The sequence below is a fragment of the Musca autumnalis genome, unplaced genomic scaffold (genome assembly GCF_047663935.1).
Source record: "Musca autumnalis isolate F117 unplaced genomic scaffold, ASM4766393v1 scaffold_5, whole genome shotgun sequence".
NCBI lineage: Eukaryota > Metazoa > Arthropoda > Insecta > Diptera > Muscidae > Musca > Musca autumnalis.
The window spans coordinates 111,097,222-111,118,599 of record NW_027412088.1 but is presented as its reverse complement, the minus strand read 5'-3'; the positions used below and the strand labels follow the sequence as shown (position 1 = coordinate 111,118,599).

At 33.4% G+C, this 21,378-nt stretch overlaps 1 protein-coding gene across 2 annotated transcripts in view; it reads left to right on the top strand.

Annotated features, from left to right (window-relative positions):
• The first annotated feature begins 3,136 nt into the window (after positions 1-3,136).
• esn (espinas) overlaps positions 3,137-21,378 on the top strand; it is a 176,114-nt gene continuing 157,872 nt past the window's right edge. For both annotated transcript variants that reach the window (XM_073989991.1, XM_073989990.1), the window contains exon 1: positions 3,137-3,726. The gene's annotated coding sequence lies outside the window, so the exon portion shown is untranslated. The remainder of the gene's footprint in view (positions 3,727-21,378) is intronic.

Here is a 21,378-nt window from a genome sequence, read left to right as displayed (position 1 = left end):
AAAACATCCCATAAGAGACTAAAATGATCCTCGCCCTAAAAGGGCAACATTTCAAAAAAAAAAAAAGAAATATAATTGATTTATTAACAACTAGGGGAGCCGGCGAACTTCGTCTCGCAATCTGTTAGGTACTGGCTTTGGTTCAAACCTATAATACTATTATTGTAAATTGTAAATATTTTTTGTTTTGAACTGTTTAGGACGATTTTTGAAGCAGATGCACATTAGGCAATTATACTTTTGACAATTGTCAGTTTGTCGAAGAGAGAGGGTATTGAGAGGCAAAGAGTTTCTATTTTCCTCGACTCTCTCCTATAAAGTGACAATCGCCGCTATAAAATTAGATTAAGGTTGATTTAACATTGCTCTCTAATCAATTGACCTATTTTGAGCAGAGGGATCCATCCATCCGATCGTTATCAAGTAACCACCTTTGTCTGCTTTTCTCTCTGACGTCTCTGTTTAAAGTGATCTCCCGAATTCTGCTTGCATTGGAAGTTCGTATTTAGATGCAATAGCTCTGGTAACATGGACAGCAGCGGTAATTGGATTTTCACTGAGACTGAAAAATCCAGTACTTAGTACATTTCTCCTTGTTAGCAGAGCTTACTATCAGTAGTAGTTCTTTGTGTGTTTCGGATGCGTGAAATCTTGTCACACTAACACTTGGCTGTTCTCATGCGATTAATTGGTCACACTGTATTTAATTTCGATACAGAATATTTGTCACATAATTCGACCAAAAAAGTCTCCAGTACCTACGATTTTTTGCTTTTTTCTTTCCAATTTTGAATATCATACTTTTTCAATATATGTATATTAGGCCGGGGCGATTTGAAAACCTTAATAAGCCCTTCGCGTTTCTGATTCCTGGGATTGAACTGAGCATAAAAGTCCACTGGACCATATATCTACCGTGAAAATCGAGCCTCCCGATTTTGACTTTAAGTTTTTTATTGACGTTTTTTGGATATTTTGGCTAAGTTAAACGGACATATCTTCTTTTTTCACAACGGATTTCTAGTGATCCTTCTTCCATTTAAAGGAGTGAATAATATCATTAGAACAAGTTATTATTTGTTTAAATCGGTTAACAAATGGCTAAGTTATAGTGGTTTAAGTCTGAAAACCCCCTCAAAGAAACTATAACTGAATTTCTCATAATTTTCAAAAATATAATGTTTTTCGTTTTGTTTAATAATTATTTTCAAAATTATGAGAAATTCAGTTATAGTTTTTTTGAGGGGGTTTTCAGACTTAAACCACTATAACTTAGCCATTTGTTAACCGATTTAAACAAATAATAACTTGTTCTAAAGATATTATTCACTACTTTAAATGGAAGAAGGATCACTAGAAATCCGTTGTGAAAAAAGAAGATATGTCCGTTTAAATTTGAAAATGTAAGAAACCCAGATTTTCACTACTTTTACCGTTATAAAAAAATAAAACGAAGTGACCCCAACGATCTAAAGGCATTGTCGTTGCCCATGGATCCCAACACGATATAATTTTGCATCAGAACACTTGAATATTTTTCTGATCAACTTTTGTAGCACAGTGTCATTTATCAACATTTTGTTTGCACATTCTCAAGGCCAAAACTGCCTGAAGGAGCATTCCAATCCTTTCGCGATGTATTAGAGAGTTCTTAATTACTATCTTGGCTATTTGTGTTGGATCGAAAATCTCAATGGTTTGGCTGTTATATGCCAAAATATCCAAAAACGTCAATAAAAAACTTAAAGTCAAAATCGGGAGGCTCGATTTTCACGGTAGATATATGGTCCAATGGACTTTTTTTGCTCAGTTCAATCCCAGGAATCAGAAACGAGAAGGGCTCATTAAGGTTTTTTCCTTCCACACAAATCGCCCCACCCTAATGCATAAACATATATATGTATTTGGCAATTTATAAGTGCCTTCAAGCCCTGGGGGAACTAAACTGATTGAATTCATACTCCTTTTCAGTGGGGACATCACTTTTTAGTATCATGACAGGACCTAGACAGTATCAATATATATCTGGTACTGCTCTGGTACTACCTACTAATCTTTGCAAACTCTAAACTAAACTTTCTCTTTTTAACTAGTTTTCGCTGTTAATGACGATTGAAAATAAATGAAAATCAATTTTATTGTGAATACAAACTGCATACAAAAACTGTAAAAAAGGGTCACGGTATACTCCAAAGGCGAAGCCATGAGACCAAAAATGGAATTACAATTAAATGATCAATTTACTTAAAATCTGGTGGAAGTGGTTTTGAGGCTTCTTCACGATACAAAGATCGATATTGATAATTTTGAGCAATGAGAATATCTCTCCAAAATTTATTAAACTCCGAACTCCGCGGGAGAAAAATATCCAGATTATTCCCTGCAGCAACAAATTTCATAATTTCGCCTCATGGGTGACCTGTATTGGGCCATATATAGTAAGTTACACATTTTAAAGGTTTATACTATATAGATGGAACATTCTATATAACGCATCCTCTTAAGTAATAGGCTTCAAATCTAATTAAATATTCATTCTCAAGGTGATATCTACACAAACAAAGTAGAACAAAGTTTAAGGGATATATGTTGACATTCCTAATTACTTACTTGTTCAATAGACTTGTTGATTTTAAACAAAGTTACAACCGTTAACTACAATCATTGATAATCTATTACAATTTTGTACATTCATTCCCTGTGGAATCTAAGAGCAATATGATTTTGTGCGCCTGTCCACTTCTTATCCTTTTTGAGAACGTGAGAGTAACCTTTCGAATCCCTTCGAACCTCCGAACATTCCATTGTTTACATTCTCATTTTTTTGAAATGAATGCAATGAAATTCCACCACTTGTACCACTTGTTATCAAAACAAACCCACCAGTTTGGATTTAACAACAATAACAAACACACAGGTTATGTCTGTCGGTTGTGGGACACAACAGAATTGTGGGTGGAATTGTTTTTGATGTTCTCACAGACTGTGTGTCTCCTTGTTGGGTACGTACAATTTTTTGGGGGGTGACAACCAATCCAAACAATACCAACTGAAGCAGCAGCAGTCAACAACACTTGTCGCATCCTTGTTCCGACCACCATCAGCGAGTTTCTGGCTTTCGCAGATTTCTCCAATCAGTTGCGGTTTGAACGTAAGACATTGCGTTACGTATTGTACGGAAGTCGCTTGATTCGGTTATTTATTTGGGTCTGTGTCGCATTCGCAATTTGGTTTTCTTATTTCCTTAAACTGATTCTTTGCACTTCTTCTTGCTGCTGTACATGCCTTGGCCTCAGTCATTAAAATAAACTGGATTGCGTTCGTTGACTGTTGTGTTTATCTGCTAATAACAACCCTGTATTTTGTGCTTCGGTATATTTGGTAGTGTGATGTGGTATATGCGTCCTCCGTTACGTTGGTTCCGCTTAACGTACTTTTTGGTGCACGTGTTTTGGTGATTGATTTTTGTTCTACATTCCTGGATGTTAATTAATGAAGTTAAATTTTTTTTTGCTACAAATTGAGATTTAATTGAGAGAGGATAAATGAATGCTAATGTGTATTAATTACAAATCATTGAAAGAATTGTCTTTGTTTCCTAAAAAAAGAATACTTGAATAAAACTGGAGTGTTATAATAACTTTGATTCAATAAAATGACAACTGCTCCAACAACAATTTATGGATTACAACAATATTTTCGAATTTTTGGATAAAAACTATAAAGGTGAGTTATTACAATCGGATTATAATTCTTTTGCAAGACAATAGACAAATAATTAAAACAAAAATTAAGTGAAATAAAAGTAGTTCGAGTATAAGAAAATATTTGATTTACCAAATCACACAGAAAGATTCACAGGAAAATGCTTATAAAAATCGTTCATCAATCTCATATCTTATTTTCGTTTCAAAAGAGTTGTTGAAAACCTCTTATGGGACATGCAAATATTTAGAAATCAAATAGCAAATGTAACAGAAATTTCGTTTTAAAGGATTGGTTGCAAAAACTTAAATACCTTGAAAAAATAAGTCACAGAAATACTGAAGGAATCAAACAAAACTGAGAAATTTGTTCAACTGAATAAAACACATAAATAAAATATATACGCAGTGTTGTTTTTAACGATATATAATATTGCTATTATAAATATTTTAAAACAAAATTCAACAAAAAATTGAGTTGTCAGTACTCAAGAAGTTTAAATTGTTTCTTAGGGACAGTGGAAGTGAGGAGACTTTATATTAATATTTAATATAATAACAATAATGCGTCACACCTGCTTAGAGCGACTGACAAAGTATTTGTGTTCGTGTCTTAAATTTTCATTAAAAGTGTATGAAAAATATGTGGAACATTTTATGCGAGTATCAGTTGGAATACATATCCTATATAGAAAATGTGTTTAAAACTGAATTTTTAAATCAATCCAAACATTTGAGAGAATTTTAGTTTTTTCATGTAAAAACGTGGCACGATAGCTGTCAAAAGGACTAATTGATTTAGTATGTAAAAACAAAGTATGGCCTATAGAGTTGTACTCTTTCTGAGGTTCACAATTTTTAGTTTAAGTGGGACTGTTCGCGGATAGTTTAGAAATAGAAAATCAAAATTCTTGTATCAATTATTGTTGACCTTTGGGCTATTATTATCATCAATATATGGAATATGGTGCTAAGAAAGAAAAAAATAATTCAAAACGCCCGGGTGGTGATCATAGATTATGGTCGAAATATTGGCAAAATAATAATCTTAAAAAAAAAAACAAAACTTAGTTTTTATTTTTCTCTGACCTCGAGCAAAAAGTATAAAAAGATAATAAAATATTTTTTTTTTTTTGGAGAACAACGATACTCGCCTAATTCGCTACAAAATATCACAATAATATAAGAGGCATTTCCTGGTTTTAAATTCGTGTTTATTAGCAAAATATCCATTCGGGTCTTGTTAAATTCAATTGTTGTATTTGTCATTCATTATTATTTCACGGAGTAAAATATTCCTGTTTGTTTCAAAGATAAAGGTCCGATAAATGCAAAAAAAATAAACAAATTTTAGCCCGGTGTAGATGAGGCCATAAAATCCGAACTGGATCTGACATTTCAAAATCCAACTTGGGTTTTTGTAGTTCCAATATGTTTTTGCAAAAATTCATACTAGAATTTGGTTGCATTTTCTGTGTTGTACTGTGTAATCAAACAAAAAAAAAATACATTTTTTTGTAAAAATTTTTTCAAAAAAATTAAAATTTGTTCAAAAATTAAAAAAATACTCCTTGGGTTAAAAAAAAACATCTATTATATATTTGAGTTTGGTGATAAGTGACTGACTGACTGACTGACTCATCATCAACGCCCAGCTAAAACGGTAAAGCTAGGAGCTTAAAATTTTACCAGCAGGTCACTGTTGGTGCAAATGTGCGAGATAAGGCCGGGTTTTGCAAAATTCGTCCTGGAACCACAAAAAATAACAATAACAAAAATCCTTATTATTCACTGTTATTACTTGCTTATGTACTTAGTTGGCAACACATTTGTCAAATTAAATGCTATTTCTTAATACCGTAAAATATCACAAACAAATTTTGTAGTTTACTTCTAGGCGCATTTATTTTATCGTAAACCAATATATATTGGAAAGACAATTAAGTTATTTTAAATCGCAACAGATGTCGCAGTTGGTGATAATGGTATAAACTTCATTCTGATTTACGAATGATTTACGTCTCTTTAATAATTTTGTTTTCACATAACAGGTGTCGCACAAAATATTTCCTTTCTTTAACATCCAGTTAGACAAAAAATGATTACAAACGATGAATTTGTAAAAATTTTGATTTTCAGTTTCAAATTAAAACAAAAATTCTTTCAATAATGTTTGGTTTGTTGAACATATGAGATGCTGTTGAAGACAAAATTAGGGTATTAAATTCAGAAATCGGTCAGAAATAACAAAAATAATTTCTATTAAAAAAATAGTTTTAATGTTGATATTTTCTTTATAATTGTGTCACTTCCGCTAACGAAGTAGCGGGCACATACTAGTAACTCATATGTAGACTCATATATTTAAAGAAATGTCCATTTAAGTAAAAAAACTATACGAGGGCGGTTCGGAAATTAATATGGGAAATGGTATGGAAAAAACACAAATTTTTACCCATGCAATTTTAATAAATTTAAAGGACGGAACGGTACAGGTAGAAAGCTGTATATGGGCTGAATGTGGGCAATCTCAGGCATTATTCTCTGAATACCAAACCTTGTTCCATGCTGTTCCCTAAAATTTCCACTAAATTTGGAATTTCATTAAAATTTAGAACCTAAGGGAAAATAAAATAGTTCACTTTGTATAAACGGTACGGTAATTTATTAAAACTGTTAACCCAGCGGTTAAGTCATGTCCTATCGCTGCGATCGCCAACCAATATTCCTGTTGTATGGTTATGGGTTTTATATTTGAAATTACGATTTGTATGATATTTACATACATTTATACATGTAGAGTGTGACTCCACTGATTTTCCACTAACATTAAATAAAAATTTCATTTATTTATTCAATTAAAAATACAAAAATGTATTCTTTCCTTAGAATGTTAATTAAAGGCTAAGCCACAGCAACTATATTTCTTATGAAATTGCCACAATTTTCCAAAATAAACTTGCACAATCACTGCTGTTTTCTGCATAAATCTTCTCCATGGAGTCTTGCCATAAAATGTGCTCTACTTTTTACTCCTTTCTCTCTTTTAGCAACCGAAAACTAAATAGAAGTAATAAATTATTAAATTTAATTAAATGACAACGACTACGATAACGACAACGACAAGAAGAACCCAAAAACGATTCAGGCTGTAGGATAATAACAACGTGTATGTTTAAGGCTGTTGGTGTGGGAGCTTGGACGTATTTACTATGCTTGTATGTGTGGAGTTCTTTGCTTATTTCCGTGGTAGAAAGTGTTATAGAATGAGCAAAAACTTCATAAAGGATAATGGAGCTAATAACTGAAATCACAGCTAAAAAGTAACACACCAAAAATTATTTATTCATGCATACAAAACTTGTACTTGCGGTTAACATTTACTGGTTAAGACTTAAGACTTGTTTACAAGGGTGTCTCGAGGTGGAATTTCTGGCATCAACGTTCAACCAAATCTATCTAAATTTTCTAGCGTAACTTTTAAAATGCTGACATTGAGGTACAGATAAATTGATATAGATTAGAAGTAAACAGAGTTATAGCTTCCAATGACACAAGCAATTATTTAAACATAACTTAATCTGCAAATAAATCGACCACAGAGCAAAATTACTTTTTACAACAAAATAAAATAATTTTTCAAAGCATGATGAAAATGTATAGAACTCAACAAAAGAATTTTATCAGTTTGGTATAACTGCTTTAAATTCCCACCTAATAGCTGGTCCTTCCAAACCACGAGTCACTTCATAGGGACAAACTAATGTGTGGTTATACAAATACGTAACTCCTAAAAAACGTTACAACGATATCAATACCAAACATACAGTCACACATGCCCAAAAATATATATATGTACATACATATGTACGCGTTGAACACACATATATATAAATCCATTTTGAGGTTTTGCAATAGTGTGGTAATTTTACATGTGCAAGAGTATGAGTATAAGATAATTAGGATTTTAATTATTTACAACAAACCATATAGAGGCAAGAAAGCGAAAGCGACAGAGTGAGGAATCCACCATTGACTTTTAAGAAGAATAAGTATGAAATTATAAACAAAAATCATTATTAAATATTATACACACGGAAGTATGTGAGAATATGTATGGGAGGGAGTTTACTAACATACATGCATATGTATAGAAATCTCTGTGTGACAAAAGTGGATGTAACCGACAGGGTATGAGTTGTTAATTGCCAATGTGTTGGTTACGTGGAGTGTAATAAGTATATATGTATGTGATTTCAGGGACAATGATTGAAGATTATACATGTTTATAATGTCAAAGGCAACAGCGACAGCAACAATTTACAATATTAACATTATGACGCTGTCATTTGAATATTTAATAATTAAACTTTATGTTTACCTTACCCCAACTCAAATACTTGTTATGTGGTAATTTCATTAAAATGAAAATTTCTTAAGAAAACCGTTGACAAAGGTAGTCAGGACATAGTGGAGGGGGCAACATTATCCTACGCTACTCAATTGCATCTGAACTTAACCCTTCGCATACCGAAATCTCTTAGGGAATAAATAACAATATTTGAGTGAGAAAAATTATAATCTATAGCAGGTATCATTTTAACCTACACCACTTTTGGTCCAAAAACTATAAATTGGTTTTGGCACAAAAGTTTGTAATACATCGAAAAAATATACCAATATTTTACCAAAGTAACTCGATCTGGCTATATGTGTCCGTCTGACAGTCCGTCCTTGTACTGACGCTACAGTTCGCAATTTTGATCGGATCGTCACGAAATTTTGGGAATCCCCAGAAAGGAAGAATCTTACTGATTTTTATGATGCGGATTTCTTATGCGAATATCTGCGCTCTTGTGGGGTTATTCCTAAATAGTAGGTGGCCAAACAAATATTACATCGCAATAGTCGCTAACGCATGCCATTATTTATATGAATTGTAATGACGAATATTCCTGTTTTGGTGGGGCGCAGTTCAACAGAAGTTACCGATTTAAAAGAAGACATTTTGAGTTTTAAATTGATCCAATTGAGTTATCACAAGTGGTCAATTACTAGACATATAGAAAAAGACCCTAAATGATCCCAATTTTCAATTTGTGAAATTGAAATTTCATGACAAATATCTCCGCTTCTGTTGGACTTCCAAAGGTAAACACTTAAAATGAAAGTAGGCAGCCATGGCTTTAAATCAATTAAAAATATGTTGGTGTTGATGGTCAAATATCAGAGTTATTGCTATAGAAAGACGATGATTAAAAATATACGCATTAAAAAAATAAAAAAAAAAATATTTTCAAAATAAACACACAGGAAAAGCCTTTTTAAAAAAAAATCTACACAAGAAAAGAGATCTTAAAAATAAGTTTCAAACTAATTTTTTGATTCCTTGAATTTTTAATACACTCCCAAAATTTATTGAAGATTTTTTTTAGAAATCCGCGCTTCAATTTTCTTGTTTAATAGTATTTATCGAAAAATATTTTTAAAGAATTCTCGTTTGAAATTCATAAAAATATTTTTAGTAAGGCTCGTTACGATTTCTTGAAAAAATTATTTTTAAAAGGCACATGTCTGAAGTTCCTTTCCAGATATTTTTGAAAAAAAGTATTATTAAGAAATCCATGTTAGAAATTTCTAGAGTATGTGGTATGTTTGGATACAAATTCGATGAATGACTAGGAATTTCTTTTTAGTCAGCGGATTTCGGAAAAAAAACTTTCAATAGAAAAAATTTTTAAATACCAAAATTCATAACCTCTATGATGAGTCAATTTTACAAAATTATTTGTTACTAGTAGACCCACGTTGCTGGCCCGTCGTAATGAGTTTTAATAACAACTTTTTATGTACTTTATGCTTGACAATTCAAAAATAGGTATTTTCTACCTCACTTCTTCGGGTCCATTGTCAAACCGAGTTATTCATTGAGGATTTTAAATTTATCAACAGACTTTGTCTGTAACCTTTCTTTTCTCTTACGGACTTTGTCGGATTTTTTCGCCCATTGATGCTGCTTAGGATTTATTATCGTCCATGTCCCCTGTCTTTATCCTAAAAATGGTTAAGTCGAATTCTCCCGCTTATTGAGACTTATATGTTTTAGTTTTTCATGGCTGACGGACCGTTTTAGAACATTTGTAAATATATCGTTTTTTTTTTTTGATCTCGAAAATTAATTTGAAGCCGATGCAGTCATAAGTTTAGTAAATATAGCGACTATAAAACAATAGGCCCACGAAATTCGTCTACAAATATATAGCATTTTGGACCAGGGGACATTCCTGAACATTTTCTGAAAATTGCATGAAATTAGGTTCAGTAGTTTTGGAAAAATAAAGTATTGAAAGAGTGGGCGTGGTCATCTGTTTTCAAGATATAACATATTTAAAAAAAAGCGAGCGTGGTCCGGTATTTTGGTTCCAAATATGTACATAGGGTACACCCTACCCCATTGCCTCCCAAAATTTATGCTCAAACCGATATAATCATAAGTTTGGCTTATACATATAGCCATTAAAAGAAAGGCGTGGGGAAGGTACCCCACCTCCCCCGAAATTCATTAAATATACATAACACCGGCAAACATGTAGCTTTTGCTGAAAATTTGATGGAAATCGGTTCAGTGGTATTGGAGATATAACATTCAAAAAAACCAGGCGTTGTCGGGTCTTGAGGCCCCAAAGAAGCGCCAAGATTGTGGATTAATTTCTAAATTTTTAAACCGATACATTCGTAATTTTTGCGAATATAGCGTTTTTTAAAAATATCGCATAGGGGAGGTACTCCGCACCCTCTGGAATTCAATAAAATGTGTAACGTGTTTTCAGGGGCCAATTTCAGGAAAATCGGTTCAGTTGTTTTTGCAGAACAAATTTTAATTGAAAATTGAAGAAAAAGTGGGCGCCGTAAAATATTCTTTCCACAAGAACCTATAGTGTTTTTTTAAATATGGCAAAGGGAAATTCAAAAAAATATGCATCCTATTTTCACCGGGTGTCATCCCTGCACATTACCTAAAAATTTCAGAAAATCGATTCAGCAGTTTTGTAGATGTAACATCTTTGGTTCCTTAAAAAGTAGGTAAGGTCGGGGACACATCCACAATTGTCTCGCATATTTATTTCAAACCTATACATTCGTAATTATTGTAAATATAGCATTTTTAAAGAAATAGGGTATGGCAAAAGTACCCCGCCACTTCCGAAATTCAACAAAATATGTAGCCTATTTTCACCGGGGGCCATCGCTGATAATTTCAGGAAAATCAGTTCAGTAGCGTTTGTAGAAAAGATTAAAATTGAAAAACGGGCGTAAAAGTTGGCGTGGCCGAATTTTCTATGTTGGGTTATGACGAACATTTCAAAAAAAGAATTATTCAAATCGGTCCAGCCATTCTCAACTGATGCCATTACCAACGAACGACATTTGATTTTTATTTATATAGATTATTTCATTAAGTCAGTTACAACAAACGTTTGTTCAATTAAACGTTACTCTTTTCATACTCACAATTTGACAAATTAAAAACCTAGAACTCACATACTAACAATAATAAACAAAATACCGTTTTATCCATTACAAAATGTGGCAAACTCTCCAAATAAAATGTGGATCTATACCGCCAATGCACACCTATACAATAATTAAAAAAAAAAGAAAATCATAAATAGAACGAGTTGCGTTAACCAATTTCAAAATCCTGAATATCATTAGTAGACGAAGAAATCCGACTATAGCAGCAAACCATATGTAACACGTACTTTACATTGTTAGATTGGTAACAGTTGCATTTAAATTTTATTTAGCCGAAGTAACAAAACATTTATTCTAAAACCGAATATTGTACTGATTGATAACTAAGCTGATTTAGAAAACTTAATTTTCTAATTTAATGTATGAGGAGGCTAAAGAGTACGCATTAAAAAGTAAAGGAAGGGCCAGCAATGCGAATTTGGATTATCTCATTGCTTAATGAGCAGATTAGAAGGTTGTCATTTGTTAGTGGGCTCGTACTCGAGCTTCAAAGACGTAGGGCCATTATTACATGTGTTCTTTTACTTTCTGATGGATTTGAAAACGCAAAATAATCCAATTTTGAGGCACTAAAAATATAATTTTTGTATTGAAAGTTAATTGAAATTCTATCATCACTTTTAACTTAAAGTTAACCGGAACGCTATAAATCTGTTCGGTAAATCCAAACTATAACAAAAGAATACTTATAATAATGGGGGTTAATATTATTGACATAAATCAAAGCTCTAATAATTGTGCCTAAAAGTAGGCAACACACAGTTACAATTAATTATCTTGTTGATATGTCTGGAAGACTAGACAGCTCTAGCTATTAAATAAAAATAAGAATACAAGTACATATAACATTATACATATTTGTAATGCAACTACGCTAAGTAGACTATCTTTAAATACGTAAAAGGAAACCTCTCTACAACTTTTTTTAAAAGAATGAATAGGGATAACAGGTAATTGTCGTAAATCCATAAAAACAAAACTTTTAGAAGTATTGTTAGAATAGGCATAACAATTGAAAAATTGAAACTATGCCTGAAAATTGGGCAGACGTAGCATTATAGTAATGGTAAATACACCAAAAAAGTTGCTGAAACCTTATCTCTAGACATCGGATTTTGAATATTTGCATATTTTTTATTAATAAAGATACGAAAATTCTGATTGGACCAAAATTCGGAAGAAAACTGAATGCAATGACAGGCTCATATTTTTTTACATATCTGCATATTTTTCATATGCGTAAAATATGCAAAAAATGCAACACATTAAGACAAAGAAAATATTGAATTTTACATAAAGTCATTCATATTTTATTAAATTTATACTTTTGCATAGTATTACAATAAACATATAACAATATTTTGATACCCCACACCACACTATTATAAGGGGTATTATGTCTTAGTGAATTAGTTTGCAACATGCAAACGGAAGCGAAATGAACCCTTAGTTAACTTTGGTGATCTGCATATATTCACTTTCTGTGTCGATTTAGGCATGTCCGTCTTACCGACAGTCTAGCCACGTATTTTTGTAAACAAACTACAGGTCGCATTAATTGTCCGATTCGCATAAAAATTTGAGAATATATTTTTTGGCCTTAGGGCGATATAGCTATCATAGATATTTTCTCCCGATTTTATGTATTTGGTGCACCAATTTTGATGAGATTTGGAATATGTGACCGAATTTGGTCTAGATAAATGTTTGCCAAATTATATTGAAATCTGTTCATATTTGGATATTGCTGCCCTATATATACAGTATAATCTCGGTAATCTGGACACCACATGTTTCGGTGGTGTCCAAATTACCGAATAGTAAAAATTATTTTTTTATCGTGGTTGGCGTATAATACTTTTTAAATTGTAATTACTAAAAACGAACTCTTAAATGAAATATACTCGTAGAAGTAAAAAGTGCTGTACGTGAAAAAATCATTTAATCATTTAATATTCATCCGTATAGTGAACATTGCCAGTCTTTGGGCCTTTATTTATAGGTTACCAATTTACTGTGCAACAAGAGTAACATTTTCCCAAATTACGGGAAAAGCTCATAAGATTGTGAAAGTAGAGCTAGAAATATGACGTTTTCAAAATTTACATCAAGATGTAAAAAAATTGGGGGCAGGTGTAAAATTTCATTTTTCTGGAAATTAAGATTACTTGAAGTCTTCGCCTTTTAGGTGTATAGTACTTTTGGACATTTTATTGACAAGATTGCGACGAATATTTTGCTTAAAAAATAATACAAAACTAATGTGTCATAAATTAATTGTGTGTACAATAGGTTGATGACTATTCGACGATTTTATGAAAATTGTTTTCCTGTAGCAGGAATGTTCATTATTTTTAAATGTTAAAAAGGTCACGCACAAACAAATTTGAAATTATTTTTTTGAGCATACTAAATGCATTTCCAGCAGAAATTTTTTCTAAGTGATGTCATATCGCACTAATCATTGTGTGTTCTTCATTTTGCTTATTATTTGTCTTGGATGGGTTTAATAATAATGTAAAAATAATAATGTTTAAAAATAAATAATGTATGCGGGCAAAACCATGTCATCAATATTAAAGCGGCATTTCGATCATTTTTCCACAGTAGCTTTTTAGCCACAGAGAGCAAAAATGTCAATTTATATCTGCATATAGTGAATAAAGGACTCAAAAATACAAAATATATTAAAATCTAATAAGTGGCTATACAAAACGCATACTTCTAATTAAATTTATGCTGTCAGGATAGTTAAATAATAAAACTTGTGCCAAAATACCAATTTTTTCAATGACCTTTGTAGTTTATCGATCCTAATATTATGGCTAACACTTGGTATTTGCTCTCAGACAATTTTCTAAGCATAGAAGGGGTCTTACGAAATCAAAATTTCATTTAAAGCAGGGTTACAAAAACTGTTTGTTGGAATATTTCTTGATTTTATATCAAAGTTCCTGGTAATTTTTTCAGGTTGAGATTTGAATCCACGTGCCTAATAAAGTGGGTCAAACTTTTTGTAGGATTTACTGAAATATTCCAATTTACTAAATTAATGCAAAAAATTGGGCACAATTTGCTCTTTTCAATTTTATTTGATTCAAACCTATTGAGATGAGCCAAAAAATTGAGCACTTTTTTGGTACATTTTTATTATAACAGCGACATTTTTCGAAAATATGGCAACACCGTAATGATTTTTCTAGTGAATGTTGGTATAGTATAGTGCTTGGTTTACATTACGAAATAAACTCGATTTCAAATGTCAATTCCTTTGCGTATACGTCAAATGAAAACTCACCTGAAATCCATTGGATTTCGTTTGACGTTTAATAAATGGAATTGACAGTTGAAATCGAGTGGATTTCGTAAATGTAAACCAAGCATAAGACTCTCAAAATATGAAATACGGTGTCATTTTTTTTCTATCGCGAGAAAAGTTGCAAATGCATTGAATTTCAGTAATGCATTATTTAATTTTATTTGTTACAATGACATATGCCCTTTTCTTAATAACTTCCCAGCAAAATAAATTGGAAGTAGTGCAATGTGGACTAGTTCTGTCACGGCATGTTTTGATGCAGTTCAACCGGAGTCGTGAAAAAGGCACTCCAGTCCTCACATTTTAACCGCATTTGGATGCAATCCAAAGAATCACATCCAATTGTCACATTTTAACAACATCCGGATGCAGTTCAACGGAGTCGTGAAAAAGGCACTCCACTTCCTCACAATTTAACAGCATCTGGATGCAGTCCAAACGGAGTCGTGAAAAAGGCACTCCGTTCACTACGTTTTATTAGCAGTTGTTAGAGATCCCTACACGTTCATAAATCAGTGTATACATCTCTACAGGCAGCGGCAAACATTTTATAAAAAGAAATAAGCGTGTTAAAATCTCCAAAAATTTGCTAATACAAACTACAAAATATTTAATTTGTGAACATTTTCCGGTAACTCACGAGAAGAAAATTTCCCAATGGAGTGCTGTTGGAGTACATGTCGAAATCTTAACTGGTGATGGCAAGACAATATCAAACCCAAATAGCAGATGAAGCATAAACAATTCAGCTTGGATTAAATAGAGAGTGGAGGAAACACCCATGTTTGCGATTGAATTCAATGGAGAATTTTCATAATTTGTGTTAATGTAATAAAGTTCTTAATATTTTTGTTCTCCACAAATAATAAATGCATTTTATTTGTTCTGGGATATTTTGTAATGGCTTGCACAAAAACACGTGCTTTGGACTGCATCCTATTCTACCCCAAAAGGGTTAGTTAAAATGCACTGCCAGAGGGTCAGTTAAAATGCAGTGCCAACGGGTCAGTTAAAATGCAGTGCAATGGAGTGCCTCTTTCAGTAGTCACGCTCTTGTAAAAATCATGAGTGAAAATGCATAATTTGATGCACTTCCAGATCACTTGTACATATCATTTAACTGCCTCTTTGGAGGCAAACTTTTTGCTGGGTTATTAATAGTTTAAATCTAGTTTAAAATCTCAAACAATTCTGGACCAATTTGTTATCCAATCGCGATATTTCAGAGCATTTAGTGCACCTTTGACAGTATTGCAATTTTTAGTTTTTCTTTATAAAATCGCGAATTTTATGTTTATATTTATTGTATTTTTTGTTATAGCCCTAGTGCACATGTATGCCTTTAACAAACCCTTAGTGTTCGTGTGTGTGGCCTAGTGTGTAGTGTGCTTGGGTACAATAAAAATATGAAGTGCATTGAAATTGAAAAGAAAGTCCACCTCAACTGTTCTAAACTGTTCAACTTCCAGTGGGCATAGAATAACTAGTTATTCTAGTGGTTATAGAAGGGGTTACGACTACCAAAAAGTACTATAAAAACCCATTATAAGGATTTTTTACTGAGTTATGTTTTTATATAAATAGGACAGCTGGTTAATAGGAAATTTTCTCACCTTGTGAAAACTGATTTTGTTTATGTCTTATTAGTCCAGACTTATTTCTGTGACGGAATGTCTGGAGAGTCTCAGTAACATAACAATCTGCCAAAAAATCGACGTTAATCGACAAAAACTTAATTAAGAACAATTTTTAATGACATTCCAAATTTAATTGACGATTTTCGTAAAAAAAAATGATTGCATATTTTGCATGTTTTTGATATGACCCCAAATATCGAAAAATTGACACTTCAAACGTCTAGATCCAAAATTTGAGTCCAATCGGATAAGAAATAAAAAAACATGCTAAAATCCGATGTCTACTTATCTCTTAAGATGTGTACAATATCATAAACCGTGCCTAGATAGAAGGAACGGTGAAAACCTACTACAATCCTGGAAATGTAATATAAACTGTTATGTTCGTAAAACTGTCAGTTATGGTATCGGATTGTATGTGTATGAAGTAGAGTTGGTAAAATCCGGATTATGGTGATAGAACACCAGAAATAAGAAGACTTGTGTCGAGGCGTTTCTCCCTATCACATACACTTTTGCATTATGGACTACTAAGGGTTGAGGCAACGATGTTAAAAGTGATCATTTTGTCAAACTCATACCTTCTAAACCGTTAAGAATTTTGACTTACTCTCTGACGCAAACTGTAGCCCTTATCATAAAGAACAAAAATTATCAACACACAAAATCCATCAAATTTCATCTTCAAGGTCAAATTTCTTTTATAATTTTTGCTAGGGTTTTGATCTATAGATATAAAAACGTTTAAAATTCCAACGAACAACCAAAATACGTAAGAAAAGTTTTTACAACTTTTTTGTATTTTTTGGTCGATTATATTCTATGGATACAAAATTAAATTCAAAATTAAATAATAAAATGCACAAAAATATACCTAAGATCTCAGCAAACAACTATCTAGAACGAAATTATACGCAATAAGCGGGCCCAAAGAAGAAAACGGGAAGCGATGACTTCATCCGACAATATAGTATTCCCTGTCTCCGCCCGTGGGTAAATTAATTTCCACTGTAAAATATTTTAAATTCATTTCCACTGTAAAACAAATTCAAATGTTTGAATATAACATATTATGGAGTTCAACTGAAACAAACACATAAAGATAAATACCTGCAGCAAAGAATTATACGCAAAGTTCAAAATTTTCGGTAAAATTCGCACGATCACTCCAAAGGATCAACCGAATGTGGCCCTCGTAATGTTTCTTTTAGACATAGATTAAGTCAGTTATTGACTATATCGGTCCACTCCTTAGGGCTTAAGACCATCTCTCGGATTGTTTTGAATTTTTTTTGCAGCTGGTTATCCTCGCTGCACTTATTAGATTAGGGCAAAAAAGTCTAAAAATAGCCGGCATCAACTGAAGTGATTGATGAGCGCTATTAGTTGCGAATTGAGAACCCGATCTGGTAGTTACTTTTCGCATCGAAAATTTCTTTCCAAAGATACATTAAGTTCTAAGAAGGTCTTTATCGGACAACTCTTTCGGGTACCTCCCTCACAAAAGTTCAGCATTTTGCTTAAGTGCAGTTATCGAGGAGGCAATCATGGTAAATTATTTGGATTTGGCAAATATATCTACCAAGATAACGCATATTAAAATGCTGGCATTCCGAATGTAAATTAACTCTATATTTCCCAGTTCCGCAAAGCTGTGGACATGTTTCGTCACCAACTTTGTTGTGATCCTCATCTTTGCTTTTAAACTTTAAATAATCAGTTAAAAATTGAAATCCTTTAGGTTTAACTCTACGTTTACGCCTTGGACTCTGGGTTATTTTATAACAAAAGCAAAAAATCTACAAAATGTGAATTGTTATAATACCTTTTCCTATTTTTATTCAAAGATTTAATGGCGTCATCTTGAACGCCATATTGTAGTTAGTGTTATTGTTTTCCCCATCATCACATGCTCGCGAGGTTTGTAAAACTTCCTTCGCTATTTTCACTTTAGTGGTGGTTGTTGTTATGTGACAATGAAAGTTACGTGAAAAACACGTGTACCAAACAAGCAATTCTTACAGTCACCAACCCGTCTGTTGTATGAGCTCTGTTCTTTAGAATAGAATATTACTTTTGTAAATGTTGTTTAACTGCAAACGGCTTCTCAAATTGTTTACGAAATGAAAAAAAAAACAACTCAAATGAAATGTAGAACATAAAAACAACTGCAGAGAAAGTTGGGGGAGGTAAGGACAAAAAAAAAAATTGAACATGTGTGCGAAGTTCATGTCTGACAAACCATTCAACATTTTGTACACTTGTATTCCATAGGATATTGTGTGGCAAAGCCATCACATAAGGACTTATCCTCTTTAATTAGTTTTCAAATGAACTTAAATTTGAGATGCTATGGATGATCCTAGGAATATTAAAATAATCACATCTGAGCCGTATGTATCTATCTATATACAATTTGACAGTTTTATGGGTCCAACTATCCGTCTTCAGACAAATTTCAATATAGTGAAACCTTAAGTGCATTTCGTTTTTAGGTTAAAGGACCCGTAGCTTTCGTATTAGCTACTACGTCAGCTACTTCACTCGGAGACGTTGTGGACCTAATAAAGCGTTGAAATGTGAAGTTAAAAAAATACATATTGTGGACAGAAGGAAAAAATGACAGAGACTTTAAGAAAGTTAATAAAAGATGTTGAAGATATTGCAGATATTGGTTATGAGTTTGAGTCATGTTTTATGGTGCGTTAGTTGATTTTCGTTTCAGTCACATCAGACCTTTGGCAAGAAAAATCAGAGTTGTTGGATCGGTTTGGCAGACGGTTGTCAGATATTGTATCGTGTGTAGAGTTGTGCCAAAGGAACCATATGGAACTATTGAGTTCACAGTTCCAATGGCAAACATTTTTTTCTATGAAAAAACTGTGTATACTTAATATCGCACGTTACATTTTATGATGTTACTCATACGTTTTGGAACTAGTACAAGGATCTAGATTACACAGTCTCCGGGTCGTGAGCATTGGCCAGCGACATAATAAGTGCTCGATTGCCTCTGTTACTTCTACTGCATAACCTGCAGTAGTCATCAATATCATATATGTATTTCCCATTTGCAGAACATTGATCTAATTCTGCATCTCCAAGGCGTTCCTGCAGTTCAAAACCGACGCAGACTTGTTGTTGAGTGATATAAGTGCCTTTTTGTGATCCGAAAACCAGCTTAACCCGCAATTTTTGTATAGATAACAGTACGTTTATATATGACCAGATTTACTGGGGTTCAAATGTCAATTCCATTGCGTATACGTTATATAAACCCTCATAAAGAAGGTTAACCCGGCATCAAATTATAATATAAACAGGCTACTAGGCTCTTGGATTAGGACGATGTCAACTGCAGACTTCTTGAGGGTTAGAAGCAGTTCAGCAGCAGCCACTTTGCAGTGATCTAAATTAATCTGCATCATGCGAAGTGGTTGCTGCTTCCATTCTTCTACTACTTTTGTGCTAGGCGGAACTTTATCAATCATTGTGCAAATGTAGCTTGTCTTCGCGTGTCCCAGATGAAAAGCTTCACATTCTCCGGACTTGCGCTCCAGTTTCTATGTGCTCTTCTGGAGATTGAGATTCTGCATACCAAGTATTGACAGTGTACGTGCGAGGTCCACAGTTGGCGGTGGTACCCATGCTGATAAAACCCTCTTGCAGAGGATCTCCTTTGCACTAACAACTGCTAGTTTTCACCCCAGCCAGAGTTCGACCAAGCCCTCTATTTTGGAAGAAAGAATTTCCTCTGGCTCCTTATTTTCACAAAAGAGTACCTTAATTCATTTACCTGCGTTCGGGTGGTTCCGCTTCACTTGAGAACACAATGTCACGCAAACTATCTTTGTTAACCAGTCATCGACTATCACTGATCTTCCCATCAGAATCAGATATTTCGATGACTGCTCCTTGAAGCTCCTCCGGTACCATTGGCCTACTAGTTTCCTTTTTAGCGCTGTTACACGTGAGAAGAGAACCGACTGACTTTGTTTTACTGTGTTAGTAGGAACCTTACGTCTAGATACAGAGGCCGGATCAGACTTCCAGCTTTCTTCATTCTTGGTTTGATTTTTTATTCGTCCTGGGTGAGTGGCAGGACCACACCTTGAATAAGGTGCTGTGGTCGAAAGACGTGAATGGTTTACATATCGCTGGGTCAAGTCAACTTTGCTCCTGATCTGGCCTTTGGGAGCTATAGGATTCGATATTGACATTGAGCTTGTTGAGCTTTTTCCGGGTCAGACTTCCCTGTTCCGAGTCAGACTTCCCAGCTTTCTTCATTCCTGGTTAGATTTTTTATTCGTCCTACCTGAGTGGCAGGGCCACAGGGCTGAGTCAAGTCTTTGGGAGCTGTAGGCGTCAATGTTGACATTGAAGTTGAGCGTTTTCGAGCGTGTTCACCACCTTGAAATTAATCCTTATTAATTTGCAGCCTCTAATCGTGATAAATGAGGTTCCCTTCTGACGTATTGCTTGAGGAAGTGCATCTCTCTCTCTCTCTCTCTCTTTTCTTTGGCCAACCGATTTGTTGAGGTGGTGGGAACGTTCTCGAAGACGAGGCTTCGTTCTAATACAAACCTTGGAACACCGATACTCGTCGACATTAAACTGAGGAGTATTTTTAACACTGTTAAAAATACGCAGAAAAAAGATATGATTGGTCCAACAGTATTCGAAGAGCAGAATAAGCATTGTAAAGATATTGTTAGATTCCGTATTTTCACCACTATTTTGGCGAGTTTTGTTTGTTTTGTTTGTTTTTTATTTGTTTCTTCTTTTTCATTATTTTTGGGTTCTGATGGTTGAGTTATACCGCAACAATCTGAGAAATGTTCTTTTGGAGGAAACCTGCCTGCCTGGTCGTAATTTGTGTTTTCTTTCCATGTTGGTTATGATGTTTAATTTTTCCTTATGGAGTAGTTCTGTTTGTCTTTGTTGTCAGTTAAAGTGGCAAAACTGACCATGTATTGCGTTCATCAATATTCGTAATATTATACGTGACATACCAAAGTTGTGGAAAGTGTTTATGAGAATTGTATACAATCAAATCAAAAATTTCATTAACATGTTTTCTGTGTTGACAATAGTTTTTGTAAAAACTCTAGATTATGATAGTTCCTACAATCGGTATTGTTAATGATTTTTACAATGTTGCGGAATTTCGCAAAGTTGGTTT